Here is a 21,311-nt window from a genome sequence, read left to right as displayed (position 1 = left end):
TTTGGAAATGCGCATACAAACCCTGTTCGAAGAATAAATTGAGGTTAATTGTCGCTCGAGGTCTCGTAGTACGCAGCCAATTTCTAGTATTTCATAATTACAATTATATCGTTTGAATTTCATTAACTTGTAATTTGGTTTAGACTTGTTTTCTACAAACCAGGGAAAGAATAATATTGTTTGGTTTCGAAGTAATGGCCAATTTGTAATTTGTCCGTTCGTTCGAGATAAGTAATAACAGCGGTTAATGATGTGTCTTTATCTTATAACGTCATTATGGTAAACTGTTTCGCTGTTGTATGATTTTGGTCGCAATTTGATGATATTTCTATTTGAGCGTGACTTAATAATATGATGAAGGGGTTAGCCATCATCATAATGCAATATAATTATATAATATATGTGTTTTTTATGTTTGTAGTGCTAAATGCAGCTTTCCGCTATTCATTACTAACTTGTTTTAATAGCAAAGAAATTAATCGGTAAAACCATAATATAGCGGCAAAAAGAGGTTTTGCAAGTACTACTCGAAGTGGGTCATTATATTTCAATTTGAGCACATAGTTGTTCGAACTGTTTATTGTCTATAGGTTTAATTCGATATAATAATATTTTTACTACTTTGGTAATAATGGTGTATGAAATTGCATGAAATGTGCGTCTAGCGGCCAAAATAAATGTTAATGGATACCGTTTCAGTAACCCTATCGAAATATATTGGTTTGTTGAAACCCAGCATTTTGCTAAAAAAGTTAAATATACGAATACATATAATATACGGAAATAACAAGAACAATTGGCATGGAATGACAACTTTCTATTTAACATTTACATGCATGTTTGCACAACTCTATCATTGTGAACCACAGATAATAAATTATGTTAAATATATATCAATACGAGTTTTGCACTAGATGTACAATGTATTAATCATAAATAAAGCATCGTCTGTTATTCCTAATTTGATTTATTACGTTTTATTTGTTAAAATCTGCGCAAAGGTGATGATGATATAATTGATCCCGAAAGGACTCCAACCGGCGCATTCCTAATCCGTTATAATAATCTATTGATACCCGGGAATTACATTCTAGCTATGCATTGGTTATGCAGAATGCACGTTTTATTTTACGAATAACGATCCTGGCAGGAGTCAAACCTGCCATCTCATAGCCCGTAGTCAGGCGCTTTATCCATAAGGTCACATGACCAGTATTGTAATATTCTTATAACACAAACAACACATCACCGCGGCACATTTAAGACGCAATGTTTACCATGTGAGTAGTTTTAATATTGAACTTGTTAACGGATAAAACTACCACGGTTAAGTGAAGTCTAACACGGCTCTCATACACCGACTCTGTGGCGCAACGGTAGCGCGTCTGACTCCAGATCAGAAGGTTGCGTGTTCGAATCACGTCAGGGTCAAACTTTTTATCAATCATGATCTAAGCGTCAAAACAAATAAAGTTATTATACACCATACAAAACAGGTTACTTTAGTGCGTAAATATGTTTTTGAAAAGGTTTGAAATGTCGGAGAGACATAAAGAACGTAGGCCAATTACGATTTTACTAAATCCTAACATTATTTTTTTTTCTAAATGCCGGTTTGTATCTGGCTAACAATAGATTATTCGTGTCGTCGTTTACTGTAAATGATGTCGTTATTAACGTCAAAAAAGGCTGCTGTAGATAGTCTGCTTTAATTGTAAAATGTTTTTTTTGTAATTTTATCACACATTTTTGCGTGTTAAAAGGGCGCTAACGCGACAACCCTGCGGATCGAAAAATACATGTATACGCGTATACACGACAATCATGCCTTTGTCTTAATACTCAAACCTAATACCATGTTGAACTTACCAAGGACTCACGAAATTAGCGTTTTATTGTACCAAACAGCGAAAAGCTTTTATTACAGATCTTGGTGGCGTAATGAATAAGCTTAATACATTGACTAGCATTGTCAGGCGCCTCATCGGTTTGGCCCCATGACCTTTCAACATTGCGTATGCATTACGCTACAAACAAAGATGTACAGTAAAGTCACAATTTACACTATGTAAGTATTCGATAATTGTATAGTTGACGATCAAAACGAACACAATCTACTAACATCTTACACATAATTATGTGTCAATACTATGTTGTGCAACGGTAATGCCTGTGCCTCCAGATCAGACGGTTGCGTGTTCGAATCATGTCAGGGTCAAGCGTTTGTCAATAAACAAGCGAGCATCATTAACAAAAACTTTAGAATTGCGCTCGATATAACCATACACAATTGACGTTTATTTTACAATAGAAGTCAAACTTAGTGTGACTACCAGTAGAAGTCGCACTTTATATGAATATGTAAAAACTCACATGTGACGACTATAAACGTGTTTCAAGAGAACTCAATATTTGAAAACAATACATTGTGTATACGGTATATAGTTTAAGTTGTATACATGATTTTAAACACAATAATACTATCATATTTCCGTAGTCAGACGCCTCGTCCATTTCGCCACAGGACCTAACAATGTTTCTGCATATAACGCAACTAGAAAACATAACTTTAAATGTTAAACGCAGCATTTTATCTAAGTATTTGTTCACAGATTAAGGCTTTTTCAAATGTGTCAGTAAAGGCCTTTATTTATAGATTAAAACATCGGAACTAAAACTATCTATTCAAATAAGAAAGATTTAAATTTATAAAAGAAAAAAAAATGTAACCTCTTGGACTCGAAAAAATGTCCTCAGCATGCGTATACGTAAATAGTGTTATTTTGTTCATTGATTTTCAATGTTCTTTTTGTGTTTGAATGTGTGACAAAACGATTGAAAACTGTCATTTGGTCAATACTTGAACCAATCTTTTTAATGTTGACATTAGCAACGAAAAGAAAGAAAACGCGACAGTCGAGTCGTTTTTAGATACATACATGGCGACTCTGCGGTGCAAAGTAGCGCGTTCGACAGTGCAGTATGTTGTTTACATACAATCTATAACAGCAAACGCATATCATGCATATTCCACATGACAATAAGTAAAACCAATTCATTTCTGCACAACTTGATTTACAGTTTCCCTCTTTTTAGTTATAATTACTTTTAACAGGCATTCACGTGGCAATCATCATACAGAATATTCTAATATTCTGGATATTTTTAAACAGGCTTGAAACTTTTATAAATACTTCTAATTAATAATACGTAGTTATGTTCTTCCGGTTGAAAGGCGGACATCTCGATGCCAAACACAGTCGAACGCCTTGGATATATCGCAGAATATCATAGCGTTATGTTTCTTGTCGTCAATAGATCGAGCTGTTTGATCAAATATATCAATGAGTTGATAGACTGTTGAATGCCCTCTAAGAAATCCTGATTGTTTGCAATAAATTAAATTGTGTGCAATAAAATGGTTATACAAGTGTTTATATACAGCACGTTCCATAAGTTTTCCTATGCAGCTAAAAAGAGAGATTGGGCGATAGTTTGAAGGTTTGTTCGAGTCATCCTTTTTGAATAAGGGCATCACAATTGCATTTTTCCATAATGAAGGAAATGTGCATTCTTGTAGTGATTTATTAAACAAAAGGCATAACGGTTTTGAACTAGACTCGCAAGTACGCTTAAGAACAAGATGACTGATTAAATATTCACCAACAGCTTTGTTGGTTATTAAAATTTTGATTAAATCGATTATTTCAGTTTCAGTAATGGACACATTTAGCAAACTGGCAAATGGAAACTGAGTAGGGACGGGAAGAACTCCCGAAGTGGAACGAAGCTTTATAAACATCTTTACTTTGTTAAGGGATATCAGTTACGAAACGGAAATTATGTGTCCGTGTATAAATCTTTGAACATGGCATCCAATAAACTGATAACAGAAACGTCATAAATTAGAATCTGATTTAACAATAAAAGAGAGACGCGTATACTTCATTAAGCCGTTCTAATATGGAAACACATTCATGCACATGATGTACTTTTTATCGACCTTGTAGTAGTCCCTATGCGATTGTCTAACGTGATCTGTCTAATAACGTATGTCTCGAAACTTATAGAAATCCATGTCATTCCGTAGTCAGAAACACGATAAATTGGAATTATACAAAACTTCGCAAAAAAACATCCTAGCATTTGGAAGGCGCCACAATAACGTTATTAGAAAGCGAAATGTCCGACAGACCGTTAAAGGCCCTTAAATCAAAATGATTGCATCATAGAATTTCACCATACTGTTATTTTGAATGAGTCTAGCTTACAACGATGTTAGTGCATCATGTAGAAATCTCATGAACATAACTATTGCCAAATGCAAATTGTAGAAAGATGTGTAATAAGTATAACCTACTTATACTCATACATACATTTTGGGTAGAAAAATAAATAGTGATTGTATTTAAAAATAACAAAATACAGTATTGAAACAAAAATTAATTCTGTGCTCTTCGTTAATCGATCTACTTTCGACCGTATTTGAGTAGTGCATCACGTATTTTCAAATTATCAACAATTTTGCGAACCAATGTTATACGTCCTCTATATATTCTAAATCAAGACTATAAAGCCATTCAGTGTTAAGATAAATGGAGACGCGCGCTATGGAACATCGGCACGTTTGTAACACTTAGGCTTTCGCACATTTTTGAAACTATTCCCACGGGCAGTTTACTGTTGTCCTAATGTCTCTCGGGCAAATTATGCCGTTCAAGTGTACTGCCAACATGCAATTGTTTTCATACGATACCTCGGGCATGTTAATATTTATATGATATATTATAGTTATCAAAATATTCACTATGTGTATTATGCAAAATAAAATTAGGGATTTACAGCTTTTATTGATGTTAATACAGTTCTGCATGTGTATGAATATTGTATTACCAAGGTTCACTGAATGTTTTTTGTTGTTGGAACACTCCTATACTCAAATGATAATGAACGTACTACGTTTTTTTAATGATTGGTATAACATGCAGCGTCTGTTTGTTTGCCCCATGGTTTTGTTTTCGGAAGATTGATTTAAAAATGATAAAATTTTGCAACATTGTAATAAAATCAACCACCAACAAATTGCATTAAGAAAATATTTACTTTATTTATGTACAGTTATTGCAATTACGTTGAAATCTTCAACACATCAAGCGATAAATAACAATGTTTTTTTCGCTTAAATAATTTCAGCAATACAGATGAAAAAGTAAAAACCAGTAATATATTTATGACATTACCTCTCCTTTACAACCTCTAGTGTGTAATGTAAGGCAAGTGACCGAATAGCCTAATGATAAATGACACGACACACAATACAAAATTTATTATAAATGTTAGGATCACCGCATGGGAAGGAGCAATGCAATATAAAGAAGTGAAACTCCAGCTGCTGGAGCATTTTTGCATTCTTATTAAACACAATTTCGTTGTCCTTTATTTTTGGCAAGTGACCAATTGCCAAAACAGTACGAAACAGCACGCATAAAACGAAGCCACATATACACATAGTATAATAAAGCTAGAACGGTCAATTTAAATCAAAGGGGTTTTAAACCGGTTTTAGGGCGCTCAACCTAACACTTGACCCAGTAATATTCATGATACATATACGTGTAAATAAAATTATGTATTGGCTTGAATCATGGTATGGCATTCCAAGCCTCACACACAACACAGCAATGAGTACTTAAAATGAAAATTGCTGGAACCAATTACAGACATACATGCATAGTAATAAATTCTGGGTCTTTTAAACCATCATATGACTAATCAAGGGATGCTGAATAAAATTAATTAACAAGGGTATGGAACAATCAATAAAATATGCTTATCAATGAAATGTATAACGAGCATGTTAATGGCAATTTAACAAAATAACGGCGATGACGACACGATTGTTGAATGTGTTGTATAATATAAAGTGCGTCTACGTGTCATTTAACCCATTAACGCCTAGCGTCTTGAAAAAAGGTCTTGGCAAACAGCGTAGACCCAGATGAGACGCCGCATCATGCGGCTTCTCATCTGGGTCTACGCTTTTTGCCAAGACCTTTTTTCAGGGTCTTCGCTGTTTGCTGAAAGGAATTTCTGTAAAAATATTTTAAATATAGAAATAAAAATACTAGACATCCCTAATTTTGGAAATATATTGATCCAATTTATTAGGATGGGAGAGTCCACTAGGCATAAATCGGTTAAACGAGTCTGCACAAACTAATGGAGATTTTCCAACAGTGAGAGCACATACCTTGTGTACATAAAATATGTGGCTGCTGTGCGTCAAAACGATATTTGCAATTGCATGAACGTTTTCTTTCGTTTATTTACTTCTGAACGTGTATTCTAGAGTTTGAGTCATCAACATTGTATTTGTTTTGAAAACAAGACATAAGATTGTCTATATGTTAATATCTGACCCCAAACGGGACCGAGTTGAACCAACTAACACGTACAATTAATCGTTTCAAATTTTAAAATGGTGTGTTGAAACCCAGCATTTTGCTAAAAAAGTAAAATATACGAATACATATAATATAATGAAATAACAAGAACAAATGGCATGGCATGACAACTTTCTGTATTGCATTTACATGCATGCTTGAATAACTCTATCATTGTTAACCACAGATAATAAATTATATAAAGTATATATCAATTACGAGTTTTGCACTAGATGTATTAATCATTAATAAAGCATCGTCTGTTTTTCCTAATTTGATTTATTACGATTTATTCATTAAATTCTGCGCAAATGTGATGATGATATTATTGATCCGGAACGGACTCCAACCGGCGCATTCCTAATCCGTTATATTAATTTATTGATATCAGAGAATTACATTCTAGCTATGAATTGGTTAAGCAGAATACACGTTTTATTTCACGAATAAAGATGCTGGCAGGATTCAAACCTGCCATCTCATAGTCCGTAGTCAGGCGCTTTATCCATTAGGTCACATGACCAGTAATGTCATATTCTTATTACACAAAAACACATCACCGCGGCACATTTAAGACGCACTGTTTACCATGTGAGTAGTTTCAATATTGACACTGTTAACGGATAAAACTACCACTATATTGTCAAGTCTTTATTATTTTTCATATAACGACTCTGTGGCGCAACGGTAGCGCGTCTGACTCCAGATCAGAAGGTTGCGTGTTCGAATCACGTCAGGGTCAAATTTTTTTTCAATCATGATCTCCGCGTCAAAACAAAAAGTTATTATACACCATACGATACAGGTTTCTTTAGTGCGTAAATATGTTTTTGAAAAGGTTTGAACTGTCGGGGAGACAAGAGAAAGTAGGCCAATAACGATTTTACTGAATCCTAGCATCAATTTGTGCTTAAATGCCGGTATGTATCTGGCTAACGATTGATTATTCTTGCCGTCGTTTACTGTGAATGACGTCGTTAATGACGTCAAAATGGCTGCCGTAGATCGTCTGCTTTAATTGTAGAATGTTTTGTTGTTGTAATTTTGTCACACATTTTTTGCGTGTTAACCCTGCGGATCGACAAATATACGTGTATACACGACAATCATGACTTTGTCTTAATTCTCAAACCTAATACCGTGTTAAACTTACCAAGGCCTCACGAAATTAGCGACTTATTGTACCAAACATCAAAAAGCTTTTATTACAGACGTTGACATGACGTCTCGGTGGCGTAATGAATAAGCTCAATACATTGACTAGCATTGTCAGGCGCCTCATCGGTTTGGCCACATGACCTTTCAACATTGCGAATGAATTACGCTACAAACACAGATGTACAGTAAAGTCACAATTTACACTATGTAAGTATTCAATAACTGCTTAGTTAACGATCAACACGAAGACAATCTAGTCACATCTTACACATACTTATGGGTCAATTCTATGTTGTGCAACGGTAGCGCCTGTGCCTCCAGATCAGACGGTTGCGTGTTCGAAACATGTCAGGGTCAAGCGTTTATCAATCAAGCAAGCATCAATAACAAAAAAGTTTGAATTGCGCTCGATATAATCATACAAAATTTACGTGTATTTTTACAATAGAAGTCAAACTTAATGTGAATACAAGTAAAAGTCGCACTTTATATGAATATGTGTAAACTCACTAGTGACGACTATAAATGTATTCCAAGCGATTTTTTAAATAAAAATACATTTTGTATACGGTATGTAGCTTACGTTTTATACGCAATATTAAACATAATAAATTAATTATAATATCATATTTCCGTAGTCAGACGCCTAATCCATTTACCACAGAACCTAAAAATGTTTCTGAATATAACGCAACTAGAAAACATAACGCTGCATGTTAAACGCAGCATTTTATCTAAGTATTTGTTCACAGCATAAGGCTTTTTCAAATGTGTCAGTAAAGGCCTTCAGTTTAAGATTCAAACAACGGAACTAAAAATCTCCATTCAAATAAGAGGATTTAAATTTATAAAAAAAGTATGCAACCTTTTGGACTCGAACAAATGTCCACAGCATGCGTATACCTAAATAGTATAATATTGCTCCTTGATTTTCAGTGTTTTTTTATGTGTTTGAATCTGTGACAAAACGTTTGAAAACTGTCGTTTGGACAATACGTGAACGAGTCCTTTTGATGTTGGAATTTTCAACGAAAAGAAAGAACACGCGATAGTCGAGTCGTTTAACCCATTTATGCCTAGCGTCTAGAAAAAAAGGCCTTGGCAAATAGCGTAGACCCCAGATGAGACGCCACATGATGCGGCGCCTCATCAGGGTCTTCGCTGTTTGCTTAAAAGAATTTCTGTAAGAAATATTCTAAATATGGAAAGACATAAACAAGACATCCATAATTTTGGAAATAAATTGATCCAATATAGAAGGATGGGAGAGTCCACTAGGGATAAATGGGTTAAGGTACAGACATGACGACTCTGCGTTTCAAAGTAGTGCGTCTGAAAGTGCGGTATGTAGTTTACATACAATCTACAACGGTAAACACAGATCATGCGTATTAAACATGACAATAATTAAAACCAATTTATTTCTGCATAACTTGATTTACAGTTTCCCTCTTTTTAGTTATAAATACTTTGAACAGGCATTTACGTGGCAATCATCATACAGAATATTATAATATTCTGGATATGTTTTAAATAGGCATGAAACTATCATACATAATTCTGATTACTTATACGTATTTATGTTCTTCCGGTTGAAAGGCGGACACCACAAACATGTACATTACGCCAGTGTAGTACTTTTTTAAAACTGGATTAAATATGGTAACTCACGTATATTTTAATCCCGCATCTTCATAGATGAAAATAAACTATTGACCAGACAGAGTACAAGTGTCAACTGAGTACTTAACTACTTCTTTTGTACAATGTAATGAATCTTAAATTTCCACGTTTTATTTCTTCTATGTTTTAGTTTTGCTAAATGTATCTTAGTTTGTGTTTGAATATCTAGACGTGCGACTGGCCATCTATTCATATTATTGTTATGTTGTGCTTAAAATCGCGAAATAATTCATATCAAATTCGATCACTATTTTGAATACGAGAGGAAGATTTAAAGGAATAAATAAATCTTGTAAAGTGACTTTGGTGAAAACAGTCGACATTTTTAAGTGGAAAATTGGGGAGGAAATGTTGGATTTTAAATCGCAAGTTGTGATAGTTTACTGTCTATAAACTTGTAGTAAAATAATGGATTATACATGACTATCAGTGTTTTCAGTTTTCGTGTTATTGGAAATGAAAAGAAGAGAGACAGGGAAAGTAACGGCAGTGAAAGTGAAACATTAAATAGAAACAATAATGTGAAAATAAGCGACCCGTCTGAGGACAACATATCGGCGAGTGAAATTCACTGTGCAACGAACTCTATTTTATTTTTTGCTAACATATTCCATTTAAAAAGAAGTTTTGTGTAGACAGTAGTGAAATATTCTTTGGACCTTTCGATAGAAATATGGAGACGGAAAGACGACCGGGTATATCTAATACTATTAAGGATATACTTGAGTATCTGAAACGTATTAATGGTCAATTATTAAATGTTGAAAAGAGGATTTATTCCCAAATGGTATTAGAGAAACAGGTTGTCAATGTTGATATGAAGCTCACAAGACTTTGGACTTCAATTGAGGATATTAAGCGGAAATTGGAGGAGAGAATTACAAAAGTGGACGAGAAAGCTGATTTATTGGACGGACTTTGGCCTTTGTATGGTTAATAATTAGGTGGCTATGTTGGAAATAACCAAGGCAGACTGGGCGTTGAAGTTACTTATCTACAATCACACTCGATGCGGAACAATCTGGTGTTGGGTGGTATTCCAGACGCTATAAGCGAAAGCCAAGAAGACGCAGAAACCAAGGTGAGAGGCTTTATACACGAAAAATTGAATGTCGCAAAAGACATCGTAGAAACATGAGTAATGTAATCAGGTCCACGATGTTTATGGTTAGAGAGCTCGTACGGCACCAGGGGAGCGCACTGAATGGTACCCCATTGTACGTGAACGAGCAGTTCTCAAAGGAAGCGGCCAACAATCGCTTTATGTTGGTGCCACGTAAGAGGAGGCCGCCGCAGCAAACGTTAACCAGCGTGGATTGCGTACGACACACAGTTTGTCAACGGGGAGCCAGTTCAGGACTAGGAATACAACGTGGATGAGCTGTCATGGAACGTGCATAGGCTTATTGCTTTTAAACGAGGCAGCGAAGATTAAATCAACATTATTACTAAACATGACACATTTTTATGTCCGACTTTAGTGTCGTTGATATAACCGGCTATACATCGCTGAATTTCATCTGAAAGATTCTACATCGAGATGCAAAGAGATGGAGTGGTGGAACTGCTATTTTTATAAAAGATTAAATTTTAAACTATGCTGAAAATATTCGAAACAATTTCGACACTGTTGTTTGGATATTTATGCATTTCATATTGATATAGATGCTTATGTATAAGGCGTTTACGTATGGGGAGAACTTTCTCCAGTGTAAAATAGATTATATATGGATATATTTGACGTTTAGGAAACATATATTAATGTTTACTTTAACCTTCCGAATTTACGTATCATATATTAACATAATATTCAAATTTAAAATGTTTTTTTAATAATAGGTATACTGAAATGTATACCATATGTACTGAAATTATATGATTAACGTGACATAAATGCTCTTTGTCATGCTTTGATTGTTTTGTTTTAGTGACCATGTACCTTGAAAAAGTCATAATACAACACATATTCTCTACTTTTATGTTCTTAAGTGGTTAAATCACAAATCCCTGTCATTGAATAATTACTATCGAGAGATCATCGTGATCTTGATGCCATCAATTATATACCCAATTATCTGGGTGCTCAAATTCGCACAATTGTCTTGTCTTGTCTTGATCAAATTCGCACAATAATGTGGGTGTGTTATTATATAGCCTAAAAAAAATTGGTCAATATAAAAATTTTCATATAAATACTATACTAAATAAAGGAAATCTAGTTATTCTTTTATAACTCATTCTAAGTCTTTTGATTGGATAATTGTAAATTACAGATACAATCATGTTTAAACATAATTAAATATATAATACTTACTTGTGCGGTATTAAGTTTTACCGGAATCGGACTTTATGTATGCTTTAAGTGTTTGTACTGCACAATAAGGGTAAATCAATGAAGAGCTTAATACACACACATATACTTTGTGTGCCTATAATAGTATATCTATTTAACTCCACGCTGTTTAACATATACACGTGGATTATTCATGGTACACATCAATACTTGGTTCGATATCTTTGACACTAGAAATTGATTTGATTTTTGTCAAATAGTTTTCTCCATCTATGTTACAATATTCTACAAGAAATTTATTGAAAAATTATATCATCGATTAACGAAAACAACAAAAAACAATAATGACAATAAACTACGATGCTAGAAAACGCACAACAGGACCGCTCACAGCGCAAAAACAATTTAACTAGCAAGTAAAAACATGGCATATCCTTGCATTCATTGTAGAGTAGACTAAGTCAACAACTTGAAAGATCAAAGCTAGTATATTTAGATAGGTTCAATTAAAAATGGTCAACGATATTGACATAGGGGCCTGACAGTAATACCTTGTTTGCATCAATCATACAAAGTTACATCAGTCATACAAAGTATTGCACCGGGAAACGTAATCTTATTCAGCTATAAGAATACATTAAAAACTTTCTATCACCACAAATAATCAAACTAGATGTCAAGAGGGATTATTCGACAAGCGTGTAAATAAATGAATACATTGATTTCTCCGTTCCCAGGGTGTCATTGATTCAGTACATTTTGCAATTCAACCAATCAACAATAAGCACGTGAAGAAACGGACACTAATGACCAATCAAAGTTATAAGGGAGTTTTATGCAGATTAACCTGTATACAAAATGTAGATGTTTTTCTCAGAAAAAAAACTATGCGCTTAGATGTTGAGGTGAACGGATCGAGAAAGATCCAATCATGTAGTTGTCAGACTGTACTTATATATTTAAAAATATGAATTATATTAGATATTAAATTGGATTGAAATTCACATATGGCGTTGTTGTTGACATTTAATAGAAAGGGACGGACGTGCCCTATTCGCTATGTAGCAAAAATTTAGTTATCGCGTATCACGTCATTATGGATATACGCGCATGACGTGAAATCGAACGATAGGTTAAACACTATTAAATGAAGATAAATACACTTTGTTTGTACTTTGTGTTCGCCACGAACAATAAGCGATTACGTGACATGTTATACTAGCATGAACACAGCCAACATTAAATTGAATCCTAACAAAACTGAATTTATAAAGCAATTGATATAATTCATAGTTCATTGTAAAAACCCCATAAGGAAACAAGCATAAGTTAATATGTTTTTTTTTAATGTACTCCGACAAAAAAAGTTCGGTGTTGAGTTATATGTACTGAACGCATATTTAATCGTGACAAACAGGTGACTGCACACAGCGAATGTCGTCACATCTAGATGAGAACTTAAACGCTGTGGCATTCTACGGGAAAACAGCTGAAACAAAAACAAGATTCATACGCAAGCGCACAAAAAGAAATGAGTGCATTTTAGATATTATATTAGTAAAATGCTATATTACAACTTGGTTACAGGTTAGATACTTTTTTCATTAGCCAAAATATGCATTTACCTTATTTCTAGCTAAGATGAAGGAAATGTTAAAAACATGAAAACGCAGTTATTATGGTATTATACCTATGGTATTCATCATAAAGGTTGTATATTCTTTATCTAAGATATATTTTAAAGGTAAAACTGCAATACATATATGTACCTTTGACCCCAAAGACTTCGCATATCCGCGAAAAATGCAGCATATTCTTTGATCACATCGAATATGATTTTGGCAAAGTCACATACATGAATGCTGTTGGGTTATTAAATACGAACAGTGGCAAATTGTGACGCTAGTAGAACGAAGCTTTATACGCATCTTAACTTTGTTTCAGGCTTATCAGTTACGAAACGGAAATGTTTCCATGTATAAATCTTTGAACACGGCTTCTAATAAATTGATAAGAGAAAGTCATAAAGTATAGCCATATTTAACGCATGTATTCCTAGCGTCTAGAAATACGGCTTTGGAAAACAGCGTAGACCCAGATGAGACGCCGCATCATGCTTCTTCTCATCAGGGTCTGCGCTGTTTGCATAAATGATTTTCTGTAAGAAATATTATTAATGTAGAAATAAATATAAAAGACATCCCTAATTTTGGAAATAAATTGATCAAATTTAAAATAATGGGAGAGTCCACTAGGCATAAACGGGTTAACAATAAAACAGAGACGAACGTACTTGATTAAGCCGTTTTATGATGGATACACATTAATGTACATGAAGTTTTTATTGACCTTGCAGTCGTCCCAATGCGGTTGTCTAGCTTGATCTGTCTTATAACATATGTCTCGAAACATATAGAAATACATCTCATTCCATTCGACTCGAAGCCAGAAACGCGATGAATTGGAGTTATACAAAACTACGTTAACAACCATCATAGCATTTGGAAGGCGTCACAATATCGTTATTAGAAAGTGAAATGTCCGACAGACTGTTACATGGCCTTTAATCAAAATGATTACATGATAAAAAGCTATTTTGAATGAGTCTACCATACTACGATTTTCGTGCATCATGTAGAAAACTCATGAACTAAATTGTTGCCAAATGCAAAGTGCAGAAAGATTTGTAATAAATAAAACCTACTAAATATACTCTTATATACATTTTCAGTAAAAATACATAGTGATTGTATTTAAAAAAACACAATTCAGTATGAAATAAATTATCACGCTGCGCTCTTCGTTAATCGATCTACTATAGACCGTTTTTGAGTGTTGCATCCTAACACGTTTTTGCAGGCTCTCCATAATTTCTGCAATGACCCTCTGACGATCCAATACGTCCTCTATATATTCTTAATTGATGATATGCAGACGTTTAATCTCAACATACATGGACACTCACGCTATTGAACATCGGCACGTTTAACACACTTAGGCTTTCGCACATTATTGAAACTGCTCTCATAGGCAGTAAACGCTCTTCCTAATGTCTCTCTGGCAACTCATATAAAGCACTTCGCAAATATGCCATACCACTGTACTGACAGCATGCAATTATTTTCATACGATCTTTCTGGCATTTTGATATGTATATGAAACATAATTGTTATCAAAATTTTCGTTCTGTGTATTGAGCAAAAAAAATAGGGATTTACAGCTTTTGCTTGATGTCAAAACAGTTCTACATTTGTATAAATATTTTATTACCAATGTCCATTGATTTTTTTGTGTGTTTCAACATCGTAATAAAATTAACTACCAAGAGATTGCATTAAAAATATTACTTTATTTATCTACAGTCATTCAATAAACGTTGAACTTTTCATCACATCTAGCAATACATATTCATGTTTGTCGCTTAAATACTTTCTGATTAAATTGCATCATAATAAATATAACTCGATTTTTGACGATAATGGTCAATTTAAATTAGTTAACACATCCCTAGCTCAAACAGAAAATAAATTTAAATGTATAACATGTGTGGAATTATTTGACCGCATGCTACCTTTCAATCAACGTAACGGATGAACAAATCACATAGTCAGACAATCAAAAATGTGTTGGATAAACGAAATAAGCTCATTGAGTAAACACAACTCAGAGGGCGTAGCGATCGCTCATTTTGACGAGTGGTCAATTGTTGTAAACGTGATATTACAACAATGGGTAATATTAATACTGTATTACATTTTGCTAGAAAAAAAGGTACAAACGAATCGAAGATAAAATTGATGTCTATTTTGAAGTCTAAAATTTGAGTCTTAATCCGTCCAGATCCTCAACGATGTGTAATTTGACTGATATTAAAGGGAATAATGTATCCCACTTTATAATACTTGTTCTAAAATCGTCAAGGCGTGGTGTATAAACAAAAAAGGACGATTTGCAATATGCGAATATGCCCTTTGGATCTCTATTGATAAATCTCTAACGATGCTTGACCAAAATATTGTCATTGGTGCTGTACACGTCCCACCCGAAAACTCTAAATTTTTTAACGACGATGAATTTATGACCTTTGAAAATGAAATCTCCCAGATATGTAGTGACCATAAATATGTAATTCTTGCAGGTGATTTCAATGGCAGAGTAGGCAGCATGAAAGATTACATAACCACTGACCCACATTTAAATGACATTTTCGATATCGATGACGACATACAGAGTCAACTAGACAAATACAAAACTCTTGAAAAATTATCCGTCCCACTTGCCCGCACCTCTCAAGACCATCAAACGAATGCACATGGCCTCCGTCTTATAGACTTATGTAAGAACAACAACATTTTCATTCTAAACGGTAGACTTACCTCTGGAAATAATCCCGATATGCTTACATTCAGAAATAAATCCACAATAGACTATGTTATTGCCTCATCTGATTGTTTCTATTTTGTTTCGGAATTTCAAATCATTGAAACTGACCCAATATTCTCGGATGGCCATAATGGACTCTCATGGTCAATAAATATATCACATAGCAATCATCCAAATATAACTCCAAAAAGTAAAACTTACACCAATCAAAAACCAAAATGGAAACCTGATCTCGCCAGCCAATTTGTTAGCAATATCAACCCTAATGCGATTGACCAAATACTTAACCAAATGGATACTTACCCCAAATCGCAGCAGACCATAGAGCACATAACTGATGAGCTGCAATCAGTCTTCCATCAAGCATCCACCAGCACCTTCCCAGAAAATAAAACACATTTCCAAAATAACCATTCAGCTAACAAAAAACCATGGTTTGGTCCTCAATGTTTCAAAGCACGCAAAAAGTATCACACTGCCAAAAACATTTATAATAGCAACAAAACCACATTTAACAAAAAAGAAATGACGAACGCCAGCAAAAAATACAAACAAACAATGAACCACCATATTAATGCAAACAAACAAAACATGTCAAACAAACTTCGATCAATGTCCGACAAAAACCCCAAACAATATTGGTCATATCTTAACAAACTAAAACCAAAATCAAAAATCACAACTACACCAACTCTAGAAGAATTACAGGAACACTTCAAAGAACTAAATACAAACACTATCAATGACAACCGTTTCAATGACACAAACGACCAATCACATTATACAAGAACCACACTTAATTCCACAATCACCAAAGAAGAAATAACAAAATGTATTTCAAACCTTAAAAACTCAAAAACTCCTAGCCCATTTGACAACATTCCTAACGAATACATAAAGTCCACTAAACATCTACTTATGCCTGTTTATCGCAAACTATTTAACTACATACTAGAAACCGGGTTCATCCCACAAAGTTGGCTCAATGGAATTATAATACCCATATTTAAAAACAAAGGTGACCCTAAAGATCCTAGTAACTACAGACCCATAACTATCCTCAGCTGTCTTGGCAAACTTTTTACTTCAATACTTAACATCAGATTAACTAAGTTCTTAAATGAAAACAATATCTTAGATGAAAATCAAGCTGGCTTTAGGAAAGGCTATTCCTGTTCTGATCACATATTTACACTTCACTCACTAATTGAATTAATGAAAAAAAAGAAACAAAAACTTTACTGCGCATTTATTGACTTCTCCCAAGCCTTCGATAAAGTCTGGCGTACTGGCCTCTGGCACAAACTAATCAAACAAAATATAACAGGTCAATTTCTCACTTTAGTTCAAAACATGTATAGCAACATCAAATCTAGTATCTCACTTAACGGTAACATATCTGAACCATTCATATCAGAAATTGGCGTAAGACAAGGTGAAAACCTGTCCCCTCTCCTATTTTCCCTCTTCCTTAATGATCTGCAAACACATATGCACCTCCAAGGCTCAAACGGCATAGAACTTACAAATCCTGAAGACCTAACTTTGTGGCTAAAACTACTTATATTACTTTATGCTGATGACACTGTTATCATTTCTGACTCAAAAACTGACTTCCAAAATAGCTTAAACATTTTCCATGATTACTGCGAGAATTGGCATTTAAAAAATAAACCTCAGCAAAACTAAAATTATAATCTTCGGTGCTAGACAACTTCAAAACTTTCATTTCACACTAGGAATCCATCCCATAGACATAACTGACCGTTACCACTACCTAGGGATAACACTCTCCAGCAATGGCTCTTTCCTAAACGCAAGAAAACACCTAGCTGAACAAGCAACAAAAGCAATGCACCTATTATATATCAGAGCAAACAACGCAGAACTTCCAATAGACTTAATCCTTAAACTTTTCGACCACACAGTGCTACCAATTTTAACATATGGTTCAGAAATATTTGGTTTTGAAAACATAGACATTCTGGAGAGAGTACACAACAACTTCCTCAGAAAAATTACTAAAGCCAGAAAATCTACTCCTATATCTTTTCTATACGATGAACTTGGCAGGCATCCACTTGCAATCAATATTAAAACTCGTATGATCTCCTTTTGGTGTAGAACTCTTCAAGGCAAAGAACAGAAAATATCACATCAGATTTATAAGTACATGATGAACCTCCCAAACTCAAATTTTAAATGGTCAAACAAAATAAAAGAAATACTCACATCAGTTAACCAAAGTAGCATATGGGATAATCAGTTTCAAATAAACCAAATTAATATCCACCGCTTAGTTAAATCACAGTTACTAACTCAGTTCAAAACCCAATGGCACCACCAATTACAGCAAACACACAAAGGACAAATATATACCAGCTTCAAACAATCAGCATCCCTTGAAAACTACCTTATTAAACTCACCAAAAAATAATACATTTACCTATTCCAATTCAGGACTGCTAACCACTGGTTTCCAATCGAGACAGGCCGATACGACGGAACCCCATTTGAAGATAGAGTCTGCAGGCTATATAATTCGGGTCAGGTTGGCACCGAACACCACTACCTCCTTAACTGCGATTTCTTTAATACTGAAAGAGAACAATTCTTAGGTAATGACACACATAATGCTTCCCTTAACTCATTCTTATCATCAGAATCCTTACCTTTACTTAAAAATACAAGCAAATTTAAACGCTTTATATTCAGTAAATTTAAACGCTAACAAAGATTCAATACAAGTACACATTTGTTTATAAATGCAAATGCCACCAGACCACCAAATTATAGTATATGTTCTACTACAGTGCACTAATTGATTGTTAGTTTTTGTTAAGTCTCGATCTAATGCGTTATTATGTACTTGGAAATGAATTTCATTTCAAAACCTGTATAGCCATCCTTTTTATTATTAATTAAGGCACATTATTGTCTAAATAGTCTCCCCTTAATGATAATAACTACATTACTGCTTCTTCAAAGAGTCTACTTTTTTCTTACATCCGTTTACTACTGTATAATCTGTGGTTACCTACTTGAAATTGAATAAATTCAATTTACATGCCACATTCTCAGTCTTATGTACATGTATGCTTTACCGTTATAAACATTAATTGTTAAGCATGAGGAACATTTATGCTTATAAGTTATATTTAATTACTTGTTAATACTTAATATGTGTATCAGTGTGAGAAATGTACATAAATTTGCTATATTCTTAATTTCATTCGCTAGTTGATGATTGTATTATATTAATTCGGTTGGGTTTTTCTAATAATGTTATATATCATGAGGAACATTTATGCTTATAAGTTATATTTAATTACTTGTTAATACTTAATATGTGTATCAGTGTGAGAAATGTACATAAATTTGCTATATTCTTAATTTCATTCGCTAATTGATGATTGTATTATATTAATTTGGTTGTGTTTTTCTAATAATGTTATATATCATGACTATGTGTACTTTCGCATCATTTTGATATGTTAAAAATCTGTACATATATTTATTTGCTTTTCATGATCATGGCTTCTTAAACAAATACTTCCTCGGAAAACCGGCCAAAAATTTATAGAATAAATTGCAATAATAATAACCAGTTTATAACTTATTACAATTTCCTTTTGCTAGTGTTTTTTATAATTCTGTACCATTTTTATCTACAAATTTGTGTTTTGTTTTAAATAGCCGACTTATACCACCAGTATAATAGAAAGTTGACTGTAGTTACCTACTTGAAATTAAATAAATTCCATAAATTCAATTTACCTGACACATTTTCAGTCCTATGTACGTCTATACTTTACCGTTAAAAACATTAATTGTTAAGCATGAGGAACGTTTATGCTTATTTAATTACTTGTTAATACTTAAAATGTGTATCAATGTGAGAAATGTACATAAATTTGTTATATCCTTTATTTCACTCGCTAACTGATAATTTATATATCATGACTACGTCTACTTTTGCATCATTCTGATATGTTAAAAATCTGTTCATATATTTATTTGCTTTTCATGACCCTGGCTTCTTAAACAAATACTTTCTCGGAAAACCAGCTAAAAAAAAATAAATCATAGAATATATTGCAATAATAATAATATCAGTTTATAACTTATAACAATTCCTTTTGCTAGTGATTTTCATATTTGTGTACCGTCTCGATTCACGAATTATCGTTTTGTTTTAAATAAGCCGACTCATACCACCATTATAATAGTAAGTTGATACCGCGTAGGCCTTGCTCATTCCTTTGGCATGCAGTACACACAATTTGCTTAATCTTAACGGTAGTACCTTATCTATTGTGTCCTTGAGAAGTACAGCTATCATGGCCTCGGGTTTCTCCGACATTATCCATTCGCCCATTGGCAAATTTCATTGTGCGGGTGCAGTCGAGCGAATAAATCACGAAAAAACATGTCTGCAACTATTCCGAATACAGAAATTAAAGCTACCAACTGCAAGTTGCACTATCGCCTTAAACGCACTGTTTTAACCTGCACTTTTTAAATAAACATTTTACTTTCCTGAAAACTGCTATCGGTAACAGCGCGTGCAAAGTTAAGTGACGTGTGAACAAGACAACCCCGCATAATTAAGGTTAAAGATCACTAATAATATTAGAATCCTCGACAAATTAGGCTACACAATTACGAACCGTTATTTCATTCTCATGCATTGCTCACTATGTATGATAATTTGGTGTTTTTTGTAATTGATTAACTTTTCCCACATTCTCGTAGTCAATATCTTTATATATGCTCATTCTGAATACCCCCAACCTCGCTGGATAAAATGTGCTGTTGTTGCTAAATTATCGGAAATCAAAATATTGTTATAAAAATTGTACTTTGTTATATTGCCCTTATTGTATATGTTATATACTTGGGTGAAAATAAAAGTTCTGTTCTGTTCTGTTCTGTTCTGATATTAAAGGGAATAATTTACCCCACTTTATAATACTTGTTCTAAAATCGTCAAGGCGTGGTGTATAAACAAAAAAGGACGATTTGCAAATGCACATGAAAACTCTGTTAGAAGAATAAATTGGGTTAATCGCTCGAGGTCCGGTAGAACGCAGTCAATTTCTAGTATTTTATAAATACAATTAGATCGTTTGAATTTCATTAACTTGTAATTTGGTTTAGACTTGTTTTCTACAAACCAGGAACAGAATAATATTGTTTGGTTTAGAAGTAATGGCCGATTTGTAATATCCGTTCGTTCGAGATAAGTGATAACAGCGGTTAATGATGGGTCTTTATCTTGTAATGTAATTATGGTAAACTTTTTCGCGGTTGTATGCCTTTGGTCGCAATTAGATGAGATTTCTAGTAGA

General features: G+C 33.7%; 1 long non-coding RNA gene and 2 other non-coding genes across 3 annotated transcripts; 2 read left to right on the top strand and 1 right to left on the bottom strand.

The window, feature by feature from the left end:
• The first annotated feature begins 1,359 nt into the window (after positions 1-1,359).
• Trnaw-cca (transfer RNA tryptophan (anticodon CCA)) lies at positions 1,360-1,431 on the top strand. The gene has a single exon. It is a non-coding gene; the product is annotated as a tRNA-Trp (tRNA).
• Positions 1,432-7,113: 5,682 nt separating this feature from the next.
• On the top strand, positions 7,114-7,185 carry Trnaw-cca (transfer RNA tryptophan (anticodon CCA)). Its single transcript has one exon. It is a non-coding gene; the product is annotated as a tRNA-Trp (tRNA).
• Positions 7,186-12,740: 5,555 nt separating this feature from the next.
• Positions 12,741-20,596, bottom strand: LOC127839279 (uncharacterized). Its single transcript, XR_008030267.1, has 4 exons — positions 20,267-20,596; positions 18,407-18,557; positions 16,264-16,337; positions 12,741-13,066 (listed from the first exon to the last, which is right to left on the bottom strand). It is a non-coding gene; the product is annotated as an uncharacterized LOC127839279 (long non-coding RNA).
• Between the last annotated feature and the right edge of the window lie 715 nt (positions 20,597-21,311).

This window comes from Dreissena polymorpha, chromosome 7, assembly GCF_020536995.1.
Source record: "Dreissena polymorpha isolate Duluth1 chromosome 7, UMN_Dpol_1.0, whole genome shotgun sequence".
NCBI lineage: Eukaryota > Metazoa > Mollusca > Bivalvia > Myida > Dreissenidae > Dreissena > Dreissena polymorpha.
Note: the sequence above shows the minus strand (reverse complement) of the source record. Positions and strands in the feature narration are given on the sequence as shown.